General features: G+C 44.8%; 1 protein-coding gene across 2 annotated transcripts in view; it reads right to left on the bottom strand.

Moving 5' to 3' along the window:
• Window positions 1-16,807, bottom strand: part of INPP5A (inositol polyphosphate-5-phosphatase A) — a 355,150-nt gene that overhangs the window by 257,281 nt on the left and 81,062 nt on the right. The gene's annotated exons all lie outside the window — the stretch shown is intronic.

The following is a 16,807-nucleotide window of genomic DNA, read 5'->3' as shown; positions in this document are numbered from 1 at the left end:
CATTTCAGCTTAGAAAACAGACTACAGGCATAAATAGCCCTATGTAGACTGGGACCAGCATATCTGCAGGACCACCTCTCTCAATATGACCCTCGAAGGGCCCTATGCTCTTCAGACCAACATCTGCTGGTGATCCCCAGCCCAAAAGAAGTCCACCTGACCTCAACCAGAGCCAGCTTTCTCAGCTTTGGTGCTGGTCTGGTGGAACACTCTCCCAAGTGAGATCCGGGCTATGCGGGATTTAATGCAATTCCAAAGGGCCTGTAAAATAGAGATTTTCCACCAGACCCATGGTTGAAGTGGCAGTAAACCATCTACACTGGCCTTCCCTGCCCTGTTCCATCTACTGTAGCCGACTCCCTTCCACGTGTTATTCCATCCACGGCACACACAGGCTGGGCTGGGATCCGTTAATTGTGTCATAGATCGCCATCTCTTGTTAGTTAATTAAGTATTTGATGCTGTAGGTTTTAACGATTTACTATGTTTTCATGCTCTGTTCATGCTAATTGGTTGTTCCGTTTATATTTGTTGTACCCTGCTCTGAGCCTGCTGTGTAGGAAGAGGGGGCTAGAATGTCTTTGGAGGGGCTAAGTGTGACTTTTCAGCATCCCAACAGGACAACCCCACCTTAAGGAAGTCAGCAGTCTGATTGTCAAGAAACAGAAAGCTGGAATACACTGGGATGGACAAGACTCAACAGGAAATCACCAGAGAATCTGAATATGGCAAAGGAGTAAGACTAACTAAGCACATCCTTACCAGGCCATCTGCTACGTTCTCAGTAGCAGCATAAATGTTAAGTCCCAATTACACATCACGTTTCTGCCCAAAGTCTCACACTTCACAGCATGTATCCTCAGGAGAATCTTCCTTCTGCAAGAGCAATTATTTCATCCTTTGATATGATACAATTAACACTAAGTGTGAGGCAGTATGGTATAGTGAGTACAGTGTCAGACTAGGATCTGGGAGACTTAGGTTCAAATCCCAACTCTGCCATGGAAGCTTGCTGGGTGACCTTGGACCAGTCACACACTCTCAGCCTAACCTACCTCACAGGGTTGTTGTGAGGATACAATGGTGGAGAGGAGAATGATGTAAAGTGATTTAGGTCCCCACCAGGAAGAAAGGCGGAGTATAAATTAAGGCAATAAATATGAAACATGCCAGGAAGGAGACACAGATACGAATGATATCGAGATGTAGAGGGCTGAGTTCAGAAAGTTCAGAAAAAATCATGTCACAGGGATGGCATTCTGGAATACCATGAGCTTGTAAATGTTCGTTCATGCCAACTATGCATGACATAATACCAATGCAATCCTAAATCTGGTTACACTCTTCTAAACCCACTGGCTTCAATGGACCTCCAACTTGTGGCAACCCTAGGAATTATGACCTCCAAAATATGCTATGATTAACAGCCTTGCTCAGTTCTTGCAAGCTGAAGGCCATAACTTCCTTTTGCTTAGGATTCTGCTTAGGATTCATGGCCAGCCTGTCCACTAGGTGGCGTTAGGCAATCAGCTAGGGTGACAGTGGAGTAGGGTGGCTAACCACCCCTTTTGCTCCCCCTTCATCTCTGCCCTTCTCCCCTGGCATTCAGGTCTGCCACAGAAAGCAGCAGACTGGGAGGTGCCTTCCCAGCCCCAGTGGGCAGCATCGGAGAGCTTGCGCTAATATCCCCTCCCTCTGTTGGGGCTGGGGGGCTGGTGGAGGTGGGAACAGGCCTGTCCCAGCTCCTTGCTGCCTCGTAACCACTCTGGAAGGTGAGGAGAGCAGGCTGCAGCTACCTGCCCTGTCATGAGGAGGCCAGGCACTGCCTCACTGCCTTCCCAGTGGCTTCTCTCTTTGGTGGGAGGTGGGAGGAGAGTGAGAGGAAAGTGAGCCGCGGAGGGGAAGAGAGAACAAATGCGACAGTGATCACTGCCTAAAAAGGTAAAGGTTCCCTTGCTCAAAAGCCAGTCAAATCCAACTCTAGGGTTGCGATGCTCATCTCCGTTTCAAAGCCGAAGAACCAGCGCTGTCTGAAGATGTTTCCGTGGTCATGTGGCCGGCATGACTAAACACCAAAGCGCACAGAATGCTGTTCATGGTCATGCACTGATGCTTCAGATGATGCATCAATTCCCTAGTGAGTTTTTTAATTCTAGAGATTCTGGGGAAGGAACTAAACCCTGATGAATGAGGGTTCCACTTTAAAAAAAGAAAATTAACAAGCCATATCCAGTAGATAAAACAAGGATGGTGACTGAAGGAGGATAGGCACAAAACACACAGGCACACATACGCACAACAAAACAGGGTCTGTCCCCGGTGAATAAGGAATAGGTAACGGTAAAGGCTCCCTTGCTTGAAAGCCAGTCGAATCCGACTCTAGGGTTGCGGTGCTCATCTCCGTTTCAAAGCCGAAGAGCCAGCGCTGTCCGAAGATGTTTCCGTGGTCATGTGGCCGGCATGACTAAACACCAAAGCGCACGGAACGCTGTTACCTTCCCACCGAAGTGGTACCTATTTATCTATTTGCAATGTCTTGCTTTCGAACTGCTAGGTTGGCAGGAGCTGGAACTAGAGACGGGAGCTCACTCCGTCATGCGGCACACTCAGGTCTCGAACTGCTGAACTACCGCCCTTCCACAGCCTGCAGTTCAGCATCTTAGCCACTTGAGCCACCGCAGCTCCACTGATCACTGCCTAGGGAACCCATAAGTCCTTCCTCTGTTCCTGTCAGGCTTGTGCTGTAAGATGCTGCCAAATTTCCTGTCATTTTACACGGCAGGTGAAGTAATTCACAGATTCCCCTCAGGTCAGTTCCCAGCTCTTTCCTTCTGTCATTGTCCCTTCCTCACACATAATAACTACCCAACCTTGAAATGCCAAAGGATAAAAGAGGAGAAACCAGAACAGAGGCTACAGCAAAAACATTACAAGTACGCGAGATTAAAACTGGGCATGAAAGCAGAAAGAACAATGCTGGCAGAGAGGCAAGACTGTCAATGGACTGTTTTGAAAACTGGAACAAGTAAATAAAGGCCTCCCCCGATGTTATTTATAGGAGGAAAGGAAAAAATTATGAAAGGTTTACAAATGAAGATTTCTTTGGCAAAACTGACTTCAAGGAATTACTTTTAAAAGATGGTTAAAAAGTCAAGTACTAATCTTCACCCCCCCCCCAAAAAAAATACCTTGCTAAAATGCAAGAATCGCATACATTATCTCACAAAAGTATCAGCTGACTGCTCTGGAAACACTTAGATCATCGGGCTTGTTTCGTTCTGTGCCCTGTGCAGACTATAGATTAGTTTCCTCACAGATCTTTATATAGCAAGAACTATGTGAATCAGCTGCATTGGTTTAAAAGCACACCAAAGAAAATGCCGTGTTTACCCGTTGCTATGCTGATCTTAGAGCTGCGGTGGCTCAAGTGGTTAAGACGCTGAACTGCAGGCTGTGGAAGGTCGGCAGTTCAGCAGTTCGAGACCCGAGTTGCCGCATGACGGAGTGAGCTCCCGTCTCTAGTTCCAGCTCCTGCCAACCTAGCAGTTCGAAAGCAAGAAATTGCAAGTAGATAAATAGGTACCACGTTGGTGGGAAGGTAACAGCATTCCGTGTGCCTTGGTGTTTAGTCATGCCGGCCACATGACCACGGAAATGTCTTCGGACAGCGCTGGCTCTTCAGCTTTGAAACAGAGATGAGCACCGCAACCCTAGAGTCGGACTCGACTGGCTTTCGAGCAAGGGAATCTTTACCTTTATCTATGCTGATCTTACAGCTCCGCTATGGTTTATCCACCACCACCACCCACCCCGTAAATAATCAAGTTCCTCTTATGTGTTATTGATACTCATTGTTATGATAACATTGGTCCAAAATTAATTGACTGTGCATAATGAAAGACACCACTATGTAAAAAAATTTGATTCTATTTCTAGCAGGCATAAAGATTTGCAGGGAAAACAAACGGGCATGAGTCAAAGAGCTCTGGGATGCTCAGCTCATCAATGTCAGTGTCACTGGGCCTGCAAACCACACAAATCAGTTGCCTGTATAGGAGCTCTGACAGGGGGGGGAAACAATGGCAGATACAAAGATCTCCACCTTTCATTCAGAAAGGAGAAGGAAAGACAAAAATCCTTACAACCCCCTACTGTGCAAGATTATTTAGAATTACAGAATCACAGAGTTGGAAGGGACCACAGAGGCCATCTAGTCCAACCACCTGCTCAAGGCAGGATCAGCCCAGAGCATCCATGACAAATGCTGCTTAAAGACTGCCAGTGAGGGAGAGCTCAACACCACCTCCCTAGGCAGCTGATTCCACTGTTGCACGACTCTTACTGTAAAAAGAAATTCCCTAATATCCAGACAGCACCTTCCTGCCCTTAATTTAAACCCATTATTGCGAGTCCTCTCCTCTGCTGCCAACAGGAACAGCTCCCTGCCCTCCTCTAAGTGACAGCCCTTCAAATGCTCTCAAAGAGAGCAATCATGTTTCCCTTCAACATCCTCTTCTCCAGACTAAACATTCCCAAATCCCTCAGCCTCAGAGGGCTTGGTCTCCAGGCCCCCGATCAACCTCGTCGCTCTCCTCTGAACCCTCTCCATTCTGTCCACATCCTTTTTGAAGTGAGGCCTCCAGAACTGCACACAATACTCCAGGTGAGGCCTGACCAATGCAGTGTACAGTGGGACTATGACATCTTGCGATCTGGATGTTACTTAACACAAAATATTCATAACACCCTTGAAACAGAGAAAATGTTCCCCATTTCAAAGCATTTCCCACACACTGCTTCAGTATTCCTTACATTCTCCTGTAAAGTACATCCAGTAAAAAGTGGTAAAGTTTCTCCACTATTTTAAATGGATGCTTACAGGTAAAGTAACGTCTAATCCCTACAAACATGAAACCGGGAGGGGGGGGTGGCCATCTTGGTCCTAAATTGATCAAGGTTGCCTTCAGCAAGAAAAGGGAATCCTTGTATGAGACACACAGCTGTTGATGTCCTACCAGTCCTGCACAGTGACAAAAAGCATTCTGAGTCACTCAAGACTGGGTGTCACCCGTTATGGATCGACCCAATGTTCAATTTCCTTGATGGAGCACTTATATCTAATAATTGTAGTATAACGGTGATAGGAATTTTGTCACTGTATTGAATTTGTTATTGGTTTTGCTTGTACGTTTGTAACTGTTTGACTGTAACCTTTTGTTTATTCTTTCAATAAAATCTATATATATAAAAAAAGACTGGGTGTCACATGCCTTTACAATCTGGCTCCAAGATTGCTGCTATTCTCCCACCTCTACTTGATACTTCAGCTGTACAAAAAGGAACTGCCTGAAAAATATGCAATGTGAACTGGGAGAAGCTCACCTTGGTTATGGAAACAGGCAGGGTTGTCGAGAGGAGGGGGACTCGGGGGCAAAAATTCCAGGGGCCCGGCATACCCTGGGGCCCTACAGTTCTAGGAAAGCCATGCAATTTGCTTTCACACTGTGACTGGACTGGATCTGGGTGGTATAGAAGAGGGAAACCTGTGGCTCTCAGTAACATCGGAGATGAGGCAGTCTGCTTTGGCTGCACTTTCCTTTTTCTGCCAGGCAGAGAACTCAGCTCTGCAAACCAGTGAATCAGTTGCTCGGATAAGTTGCCTTCCAACAAAGAGCACAGGGAGTGGGTCAGTTCACTTGCTCACTGTGACGAAATTGCACAGAACAGCAGTCTTTTCTGAAATGCTGCTTGTATCGGAGAGTCAGGGAGTGCAAGAATTAATCTTCCCTGGAGAGAAGAGCTAAGGCGATTGACTGCTCTGCTCACTCTCTGATTGGCCAGAATCAGCACAGTGAAATGATAAAACAGCTGATTTGGAGGGGAAAGAGGTCTTTCGCAATTTGGTCTTTCACCTTTTGAGACACTTTTGGTCTGGGTCTGAAAACCAACGTCAGGATCAGTAGCCAGAGGGTGGCTTCTGAGAGACTTTTTTGGGGGGGAGGGGGTCAATGTTTTCTTACAGACAATAGTCAGAAAAGTACTTCTACAGAAAGAAGAAAAACCTCATCATCTAAATATACTAACACTGCTCTAAGGGAAAACTTAATTTCTCAGTAAGCAAAGCTACAAAACAACCTTAGGCTGCGATCACACACGCCAGTAGGCAAGTATAAATAAGAACGGGTGAGCTATGTGGTTACTTCCTACACCGGTACTGCCAGCCCTCCAGACGAGAACCATGCCAACATGGGAAATAAATATGAAGTTCCTGCCAACAGCCATTATGAGTGCAATGCAGGATTTTATGACTATGCACAGGGCTTACAAATACGACCACAATGAAGCCAGGACAGTAGTGGCTTTTAGCTTGCCAGACTCAGATTCCCATCAAGTATGACTAAGTATCCACAGATAGGACTTGTGATTATTGCAAGGTTACCACCAGCATTTCAAATATTAAAATGTATGGGGGGCGGGGCGGGGCTATCGAGGATAGCAGCCGCATAACTTTGCAGCTCCCGGTCCCACAGTACCCCATCTCCTTTAAAAAAACACTTAAACTACCTTGAAGCACACTAAAGCCACCTCCCGATATGGGCAAGAGAGAGCAGAAAAGAATTGGAGGGGTTTCCAGTAATTCTCGGATACTTAAGGATCATTTTGAGGCTGAGAAAAAACGAGGCCTAAACAAGCATACCGAAGACAAAATGGCGACGATTGTAAAACCGGCGGAGAGCAGCATACAACAGACATCCGATTCAACAATTTTGGATTACTTAAAGACTATGGAAACTAGCCTGATCAATCGTATAACTACACTTACATCACACGTTGAAGAAATTAAACTCTCTGTATCACAAGCAGTGGAGAAAGCAGATTCAGCGCTGGAGCATAGCAAAGAAAATCAGACAAATATCAAACATTTATCTGAGCATGTATCTACTGTTACAGACCGTTTACTGACTGTGGAAACTCAACAAAAAGCTGCAAATTTGAAATTACGTGGATTTCCGGAGGAGGCAGGAGGTAATGAAGATTTAATTTCTTTTGTAGCCTCTTTCATAGCAAATGCATTGAAGCTTGAGGAAGGTGTATTTCCAATTATCACTAATGCAACTCGTATAGGACTTAATGATAACACTAAACGAAATACTCCAAGAGACATTCTTATAACAATACCTGATATAAGAGTACGGAGAAGGATTCTACTTGAGGCACAAAATGTTAAAACTTTTGTATATATGGGAGAACAAATTTCCATTTATCCGGATGTCCCGAGAGACGCTTTGCTGATCAGGAAAAAATTAAAAGTAACCACCAAACAGCTGCAGGATTTAAAGCAAAAATATCGATGGTTACCCTCTGGTAAACTTTATGTTTATTATCAAGGCAAGCATTTTTATGCATACGATGAAGAAAGTGGAAAACAGCTAATGCAAGCTCTGCAAACAGAAACTCCAATGGAACCAGAGGGAGGTAAAAGATCCTTTAAAAGAAGAAACTTATTTCCATTGTCTCCATTGAAATCCAGCAAACTTCCAGTATATACTGGAAGCAGATAAGCTTTATAATTATTACACAATGGAAACATATTGTATGCTTTTGAATGGGTAGTTTGAAATGCTTTAATATGACTGGGGAAGGGGGAACGGGGGGAGTTGTAAAAGTTTGTAGCTCCTAGTTTTAGGGAAACAGGTGATAGCATTGGGCTATCTAACCAGCTATGTAAAGCTGGTTCCTGTATTTCCTATGTTTATGTTGATTTTAGAACGTTTAGAAATGTTTTTGGGGGTGGGGGAGGGAAGGTTGAGTTTATAATAGGCTAGGTGGTTAAGACACCTGAATAAATGATTAAAAACGTCATGAAAACACATACAAGCTTTGTATAAATGCTCTTTTAAACGCTTTTATTGCTTTTTCAATATGCAAGTCATGTAAAGTCAGACAAACTATGTTATTTAAGCTGTGTTGTTTTGGTTGTTGTTGAAAATAAAAATTATAAATAAAAAAAATATATTAAAATGTATTAACTGTGGGTTAGAATCCAAGGATTGTGTACTGCAAACGATGCAGCCTTCCACTGATGTAAGAAAAACTCTGCTGGCAGAACACACCTCTACCACCAAAGCAAGGCTCCTTCCCCCAAAGGAAAACTTCTTGCATCCAAGGAAAGCACCACCAGTACCAGAATAAAGCCTCTGTACCCAACCCTTAATGCATTCTGTATCCTCAACACCGTGCACCTGCAGATTGAACCAGAAAACAAAGCCCAACTGAACACAGTGGATCCATCTTTGTCAGTGAACATATAGAACTGAGCTGCACACTGCCTACCTTCAGGAAAATTATAATCAACTTAAAATATAATCTAAAAACTGAAAAGGGCTCCTATGATTTCAAAAGACATCTCAATTTGCAAGTAAAAGCACGGCCTCAACTTATTGCTTAGCAGTGGGATCTAGAGAAAATGAACAACAGTATTGAAACCATTTGCCAAAATGTGTGCTTTTTTTTTTTTTTTTTTTAAAGGGCAAAGACATCAAAGATTACTCTTTCTAGAAAAGCATGAGAATACCACTAAGAATTCTTCCTCTTTTTCAAAGGGAACATTTGCACCACTTGCAGAAGGGCGGCTTAACTTTCAGTTGACAGAGGTTATGAAAATACTGTTGACACAACTCGACATGCAAATTAAACTCTTCAGAAGGGATGGAAAAAAAATTGTGGTTTGTGGTTTATCTCTGTTTGAACTTCTCAAAACACACTATCTGTGACCATTTTCCAGCTCCTTTTTATTGACGTGGTATATGTCCAAAAGCAGGCATGCATTATATACCAAGCACTGATTTTTCTCTCTCCCTAATTTAGATTAGAAATTTACCATGCTACAGGCTTTTATAGGCAATAATACCCCCCCCCCGTTAGGGTTGCCAAGTCCCCGCTGTATGTACAGCGGGGGACTCCAGCGTCGCTCCAGGAGTACGCACACACACGCACTGAAACCACGTCACCCGGAAGTGACGCAAAAACGTCAGGCATGCCGGGGGCGGGGCCACAATCATCCGAGGGAAAAGTTTTCCCTCGGATGACCGCGGCCCCACCCCCACCACGCCCGACGTGACTGCGTCACTTTCGGGTGACATGCTGACACATCGCGTGCTTTGGGGATGGGGTTCCCCCCGTAGCCTTTAGTCGCACTGTCTCCATAAAACAAAACTTTTGCTTTATCGTGTCCTTCATGAACTGGAAGGAGCAGGACTCATTCTTTCTGATGCCCAGAAGACGGCAGCACTACATATCAGATCATACTGATGGAAAAGTGACTGCACATAGACTGGGTGACAGGGCAAGTCTGCAGGTCCTTCCCCACCCATGCAATGATTCATTCCCAATAATTCCAGTTCAGATAAAGAACCTGTAGATGATTTGCTTACGTGCACTGAAAGTGGGGCATGGAATTCTCCCAGAATTACAACTTACCTCAAGATGACAGAAATTAGTTTCCCTGGAGAAAATGCCATCTTCAGAGGGCAGACTCTATGGTATACACAGAGCCTAGGGGAAACAGGAATCCCTCCCCAGGTACTACCCCCAAATCTCCAGGAATTTCCCAAGGAAGTTGGCAACCCTCACTGAAAGTGCAGAAGTGAGTGGAGCCAGCATGCCCGGTAATGAGCAAGGGGTGGAGCCAGCATCCTACTTTCTACTTCCTTTCCATTAAGCTACTTCCTGTTTCCATTCCATTCAGGTTTCCCTGTACATCTCTACATGGCTTGTGTGATAGCTGATTTATTTTTTCACGGGATCAAGTGACGGAGGTGGAGGAAGGGGGACCAACAACCAAGAAACCTTTATTTTTTAAAAGACAGGATGACAAGGGGGAAAGAGGGTCAAGGCCAGAGCATGGTGCTGTGAATACAAAGCTGGACACCATTCCATCTGCAGAAAGAAGCATAAAATGAGAAGAGGGATTCCAGTGGAGCAACAAGGAGAAGGGAAAGAATTGCAACAAAAGCACTGGCAGCACTGATGTTGTTTATACTGTGTGGATATGTGTGGTACTGATTACCCATTCTAGCAAGGAAAAAGAACAACAACAAAACCAGGAATTCAGTGGCACTGGCACCTAAAAAGATTAACAAAATTTATTCCAGAACAAAGTTTGAGTCCAGTGGCACCTTTAAGACCAACAAAGTTTAATTCTGGGTATAAGCTTTCGTATGCAAGCACATTTCTTCAGATGCATTGAAACAGACTTTGCCATATAGATAGAGAGAGGTGTTAGTTGCCAGGAAGGGTAATTAGAGTCAAGGTGCATAAATAACTAAGCAATAAGATTGAATTAAAGCAGTTGGTAAGACCTATGAATAGCAGCAAATTAGCAAAGAATTAACAAACAGATGCGAGAACTGAGTGACTCAGCATGTGTAGTGAGATAAGAACCTGGTATCTCGGTTAAGCCCCGGGGGTTCCATTGCCCTGAGTGTTGTAATAACTTGTAATTCAGCATTCTCCCATTCTAGTCTGTTTCTGAAATTCCTTTGCAATAAAATATCTATTCTGAGGTCCCTCATTGAGTGTCCTGAGAGACTGAAGTGTTCTCCTACAAGTTTCTCAGTTTTGTCATTCTAAATGTCAGATTTGTGTCCATTTATCCTTTGGCATAGGGTATGACCTGTTTACCCTATGTAGAGAACTGAAGGGCATTGTTGGCATTAAATAGTATATACAGTGTTAGAAGATGAGCAACTGAATGTGCTTGAGATGGTCTTGCTAAGTCCAGTGATTGTGTTGTCCAGGTATATGCCCTAAATTTTCCTACATTTGTGAGGCAGCAGGGGAGGGGGAGGGAGAGGAGGGAGGGAAAGGAGCGACTGCATACCTTCCCTGAACTCCAAGCAGTGATTTCGCCAACTCGCGGGCAGCCCCAACTTGAAAAACAGCATTTAAAGGGTTAAATGCTGTTTTTCGAGCGGTGGCTGCTCACGCCTGAAGAAATCATTGTTTGGAGTACAGAGAAGGTGTGCAGCCGCACCTCTCACTCCCTCCTCCCCCTCCCCTGCTGCCCCACAAAATTTCCCCATGCCCCACCAACCCAAAATTTCTGGCTATGGGGCTGGTTTTAGCTGTTTTATGGTCTGCTCCTAGGTGAGAATTGTTCTATCAGTATTGTTTTAGACTATTCCAATGGATGGGCTTTTATGCCCTGGCTGGCTTTTATAGGCAGTTTTTATAAGTATCTTTTTATTATTGGCTTGGATTGCTTTATTGATATCATTACAATGTTTTTAATTGTCTGTTTGGTTTGGTTTTATGGCCCTGAACTGTATCAAGAGGCATACAATTGTTTTATGTAAATAAACAAACACCACTCAGGACACTTTTCTTTGCATTCCAGCTCTATGTCAGCTATGCTGCCATGATGTTTATGGGCTGGGGTTTATTTGCTTGAGCTGTGTACCAGCCGCTGCTGCATTCCTTCTTTGCTTCTATAGTACATTATCACTGACCTTGTAGATTGCCTGTGTAGTGTCTGGGCATCATGTAACCGTGGGATAGCTTTCAATTCCCAGCTTTGGCTCAAACGGCCTGGGGCCCCTTCTCCCATGTGTGGGAGTCAGGCCAATTGGCCCATGAATGGGGGGGGGGGGGGGTTTCAGTGCTTGTAGAAACGTCGCCATTCTTAACAGTGACCATGTTACTGCATCTATAGCTCTGCAATAAAGTATAACCTTTCTGACAAGCCTGTACTCGGTTGTTGGCTGTGGAACCTGACACTCTGATGCTTGCTCAACTGAGGGAAGAATGCTTTGAGTGCGTATGTGTGTGGGGGGGGGATACGGGGCAGCAAGGCACTGTAAAGTTCAGCTTCCTTCATCCACATGTTTCTTTCCTGCAAGATTTAAAGGGTCCACTGATCAGCTGGAGGGCCCTTTAAATCTTGGAGGACGGGAGGGAGAGCGGCGGCTGCAAGACTACAGGAGCCCTCCAGCTGATCGACGGGCCATGTGCTCCCACCAATCAGTTGGAGTGCCCTTTTAATGTCACAGGACACAGAGGGGCAGCAGTTGTGGGGCGTCCCTCATACTTGAGGGGATGGAGCCGCAACATGCCTCATTGTAGCTATGGGCCTGGCTAGAAAAGATGGAACCCATTAGCTAAAAGCCTGGCTAAAGAAAAACAAATGTTTTGGTGTGGTTCCTAAAGGAAAGTAGCATAGGTGCCAGGCAAGCCTCAAAACTGGGGGCATTCCAAAGGCAAGGTACCACCACCAAAAAAAGCCCTGTCTCTTGTTGCCTTATCATCTGTACTCCCCATCCCATAACTTTGTTTACTCTAAAATACAGGACTCCCACCCCCTCTTTATATGCAATAGGAGTCGACACAGGTTTTGATAAATGGATCTGCCACCACGGTTTGATTCCCCTGAATTGCAGCATCAGTACAAGCTCCATTCAGTTGAATATCGCTGGCGCACAGATCCAGCACTTTGAGGACATTAGGAGGGATTTGGACTGTGAATCCCGAAACCACTCATAATGATGCAACCACATTTAACAGTGCAATCCTAAGAACACTCTCCTGAGAGTAAGCCCCATTTGGTAGACTTGGGTAGGATTCTGAATAAACCAGCTTGGGATGGCACTGACATTCAATACGGCTTGGTTGTTCATAGCCTTAAGATTTTTGCTCTGTCTTCAGTCCCTTTCCTTTTGAAAGTCTTTATTTAACTGCATTTTTTTCCCTGTTGACAAATTATATCCCTTTCCTGTAAGTGTGATGATTATTTAAGAATCTTTTGGCTGCTCTTTTTCCCCATTAATTTCAACTTGTGCGTAGTGTGTGTCAGACAAGGCTCTAGAAGACCCATGTTTGAATGCTCACTCTGCCATGGAAGCTTGCTGGGTGACCTTGGGCCAGTCACACACTCTCAGCCTAACCTACCTCACAGGGTTATGGTGAAGATAAAATGGAGGAGAGGAGAATGATGTAAGCCACTGGGGAAAGAAGTGGGGTATAAATGATTGTTTGGCATACTTTGAGGTAATAAGATCTGTGTTTTCAAAAGAAATAAAGGTACTTTTGGGGGAAAGCATTTTGAGGATCAAGGAACACAATATTTATCTATAGGCAGAAAAAAGAGTAACAAGAAGAAGAGTAGGTTTTATACCCCACTTTTCACTTCCCTAAGGAGTCTCAAAGCGGCTTACAATTGCCTTTTCCTTCCTCTTCCCACAACAGGCACCTTGAGAGGTAGGTGAGGCTGAGAGAGTTCTGAGAGAACAGAGACTGGCCCAAGGTCACCTAGCAGGCTTCAGGTGGAGGAGTGGGGAATCAAATCCAGTTCTCCAGACTAGTCTGCCACTCTTAACCACTACACCAGGCTGGCTCTCAACAAGATTATTGTGAATTGAGGAGCAGCTCAAGTAATGAAGGTAGGGCAGACTTGCACAACCAGTGACTCATCAAGCGGGATGCCCAGGCAGGAAGCAATGAACAGGGGAGAAACAGGACTCCTGATGGGCAGCCATATATGGTTGTTTGCGGCTTGATAGCAGGCTCACAAGTGCAGCGGGCCTGACTGACATTATCAGGACATCAGGGAGCCAGCAGCTACTAATACAAGGTAAATTACACATTGTTTGCTGCCACCATTTTAGATTGACCAGCTCTACTTCATTTTCTTCAAGACAGCACAGTTCTCAAAATGACTCACTACTGCAGTCTCCACCCAGGGAATACTATACCCACCAAGAAGTACGCAGGATACACTGTGTGTTTCTGTAGCTTTGTTTTTGTTTGCTGCTGCCCACAGTTTACGCTAACAGAAAAAAATGGAAACAGGAATTTGCAGAGCATTCCTAAGCAAAATTACACCCTTCTAAGTGTATTGAAGCCAGTGGTCTTGGAAGGGTGTAAACTTTGCTTAGGATGGCACTGTCAGTTGCCTAGTTTAACATAGTAGAATCTCAAACCACTTGCCCTAAAAAACAAAATGCATACACTAAAATTCATTAGATCTGGAGTAAGAAATAAAGAAGTGAAGCCCAGCTCTGTGTCAACAATACTGTATTGGTATCACAGGAATATATGTTAGGTGAATAAAGTCAAGAAGATTCATTGTGGAATCCTATACATAGAATCATAGAGTTGGAAGGGATCTCCAGGGTCATCTAGTCCAACCCTCTGAACACACCTGCACTGTTCCACGCCCAGAAGATGACCAAAAAAAAAACCCCTCCAGGATCTCTGGCCAAATCGGCCTGGAGAAAAATTGCTTCCTGACCCCAAAGTGATGATTGGCATTTCCCTCGGTGTGTAAGAAAGGGCCACAAGAACTAAGCACCGATGCAACCCTTCCTGCCCTTCCTTTCATGATCTGCCTAAGTTCACAGAATCAGCACTGCTGTCAGATGGCCATCTAGCCTCTGACTGAAAACCTCTAATGAGTCACTCGTGTCTAAATCCACCTAGAGATGTGAAGGCCCGGAAAAAAACCGGAAAAATTCGGGGACTCTAAATCCACCACTGCACAGCAAAGATATAATCCTAAATACCCTTACTAAGGAGTAAGCACTACTGAATTCAGTGAAAATTTACTTCTGAAGGCACAACTTGATGTTACAGCATCCATGGGTCTGACCCATGAACGACAACACCATGTTATAGTTGAAATGGTCTGAGTTCAGCCGGGAAAAATGGCAGCGGCATCCATGGGTCAGACTTGTGGATGATGTAAGTTCTAGCCATGCCCCAAGTGACCAATGCTTCTGGGGTTCTAGAACTTGCTGCAGACAGAATATGAGTAACTGATAAAATAGAGCCTGACCATCTGAATGCATTGGGCTGGATCCAGACTAAATTGGCAAATTCTGCAGATTCCCCCTTCCTGTTGCAGACTCCCTCTCACATCATTCCTCAGGGTCTCCAGAAACGGCACTTCGTGGAAATCCGTGGTATGCAGTGGGAGGAAGGTCACAGGAAAGTTCCATTTTGCCATCAGAAAATTCAGCCTGGATCCAACCCATTATGATAAGTTTATGTGGCTGGCAAAAGAAAGCTAGAAGCCCTGCAGTTCTATTGTGTATAACTGCAGTCAGTTAAGTACAAGCCTTTGTAAGAGATGAACATCCTACCAAATCATTGCATTCAGAACCTGACATAGCCGTCACCTTGGTAAACTGAAAAATGAGGATTCTGCATATTTCTTTAGTTAGGTATTTCCACAGGGATCCAAAGAAAAAGGGCTGCATTTCTCTTTGGGGTTTTTGTTTGTTAAAGATTGCCGACGGCAAGGATTGACAAGATTCTAACTATTTCTGGGAAAGAATATGCCGCAGCTTCTCCTATTATTCCTCTAGCATGCAAAGCATTTAACACGGGAGGAACAGAAAAATGTAAGCTTTGCTATGGACATTCCAGAGCATCTCCTTTTCAGGGCACAGATATTTTTGTATTCTGAAAATGCACATAGTGTGGGTCAAAATGTATATACTCTTCAAAATACACCCCCCCCAATGGGTCAACAGCATTCATGGGGTTCTTCATCTGGAAATAGTTTGACGGGCAGGGCAGACATAAGGAATACCGAGTCAGCCTATAATCCTAGGCATTTTTATCAGGAAGGAAATCTCATTAAGCTAAATGGAACTAATTTCTGAATAAACGTGGAAAAGATCAGGCAGCACACACAGTCCACAGCACCATAGATATGGACGGTCTATGTTCAAATCCCCATTCAGACAAACATCCTTGAACATGCCATTATTTACCCATTTCAATTCTCCTCTCTTAAAAGGCAATAAAAAGAAAGGAGGTGCCATGGCTCAGTGGTAGAGCATCTGCTGTGCATAGAGAAGGTCCCATGTTCAAGCCATGGCATCTTCAGGGAAAAGAATGAGGTAGTAGGCAATGTGAAAGACCTCTTCCTGAAGACTCTGGAGAGCTGCTGCCAGGGACTGAAGAATTCTGACTTTGATAGACCAATGGTATGACAGTATAATGCAGTTTCACATGTAGCCCTGACCTGAATAGCCCATCAGATCTCGGAGGCTAAGCAGGGTCATCCTTGGCTAGTATTTGGATGGGCGACCTCCAAGGAATACCAGGGTCATGATGACACAGAGGCAGGCAATTGCAAACCACCTCTGAAATGCCTCTTGCCTGAAAAAAACAAGTGTACTCACCACCTAGGGGTGCATAATGCCTAAAGAGCTATAAATTCTGGCTGTCAGACAATCTTAGGATCTCCTGGCTATTCTACACACAACATCAGATGATGATTATTATGATGATTAGTTTCACATGTTCAGTTCTTGTGAAAACAAACATGCTATAGTACAGATTAAAATGATACATACAAAAAAGCCAGCATTGTACAATGTCAGTGTTGGGCTCTGCTAGTCCTTAGTGTTGAGCCCAGACTGAGAGACCTGGGCTTCAATTCCTACTTTGCCATAATCTTACAGCCCAATCTACTTCACAGGGTTGCTGGGGATTAAAACAGAAGGGGGAGAGGAACCAAGCAAACTGCCCTGAGGTGCTTCACGGAAAGGACTGATAGGACAAACACTGCCTTGAGAGTCTTTCAAAGACACTGGCTAGCCTGATGATAAGCAGGGGTCATTTCCTGCAGGAGCACACAGGAGTGGAGCTCCAGCAGTAAAAAGCCCAGGGGGCGGGCACATGCAACAAGCCCCACCCCCTACTCCCAGCAGCCCTCAGTCAGAGCAAGAAGCAGCCAGGTAAGCGGCAGAGCCCCCCCCCCCCCCCCCCACACCCGACCAGCGGAGCCTCTATCAACACC

The sequence above is a fragment of the Gekko japonicus genome, unplaced genomic scaffold (genome assembly GCF_001447785.1).
Source record: "Gekko japonicus isolate JY-2015 unplaced genomic scaffold, Gekko_japonicus_V1.1 scaffold35, whole genome shotgun sequence".
Classification (NCBI taxonomy): Eukaryota; Metazoa; Chordata; class Lepidosauria; order Squamata; family Gekkonidae; genus Gekko; species Gekko japonicus.
Note: the sequence above shows the minus strand (reverse complement) of the source record. Positions and strands in the feature narration are given on the sequence as shown.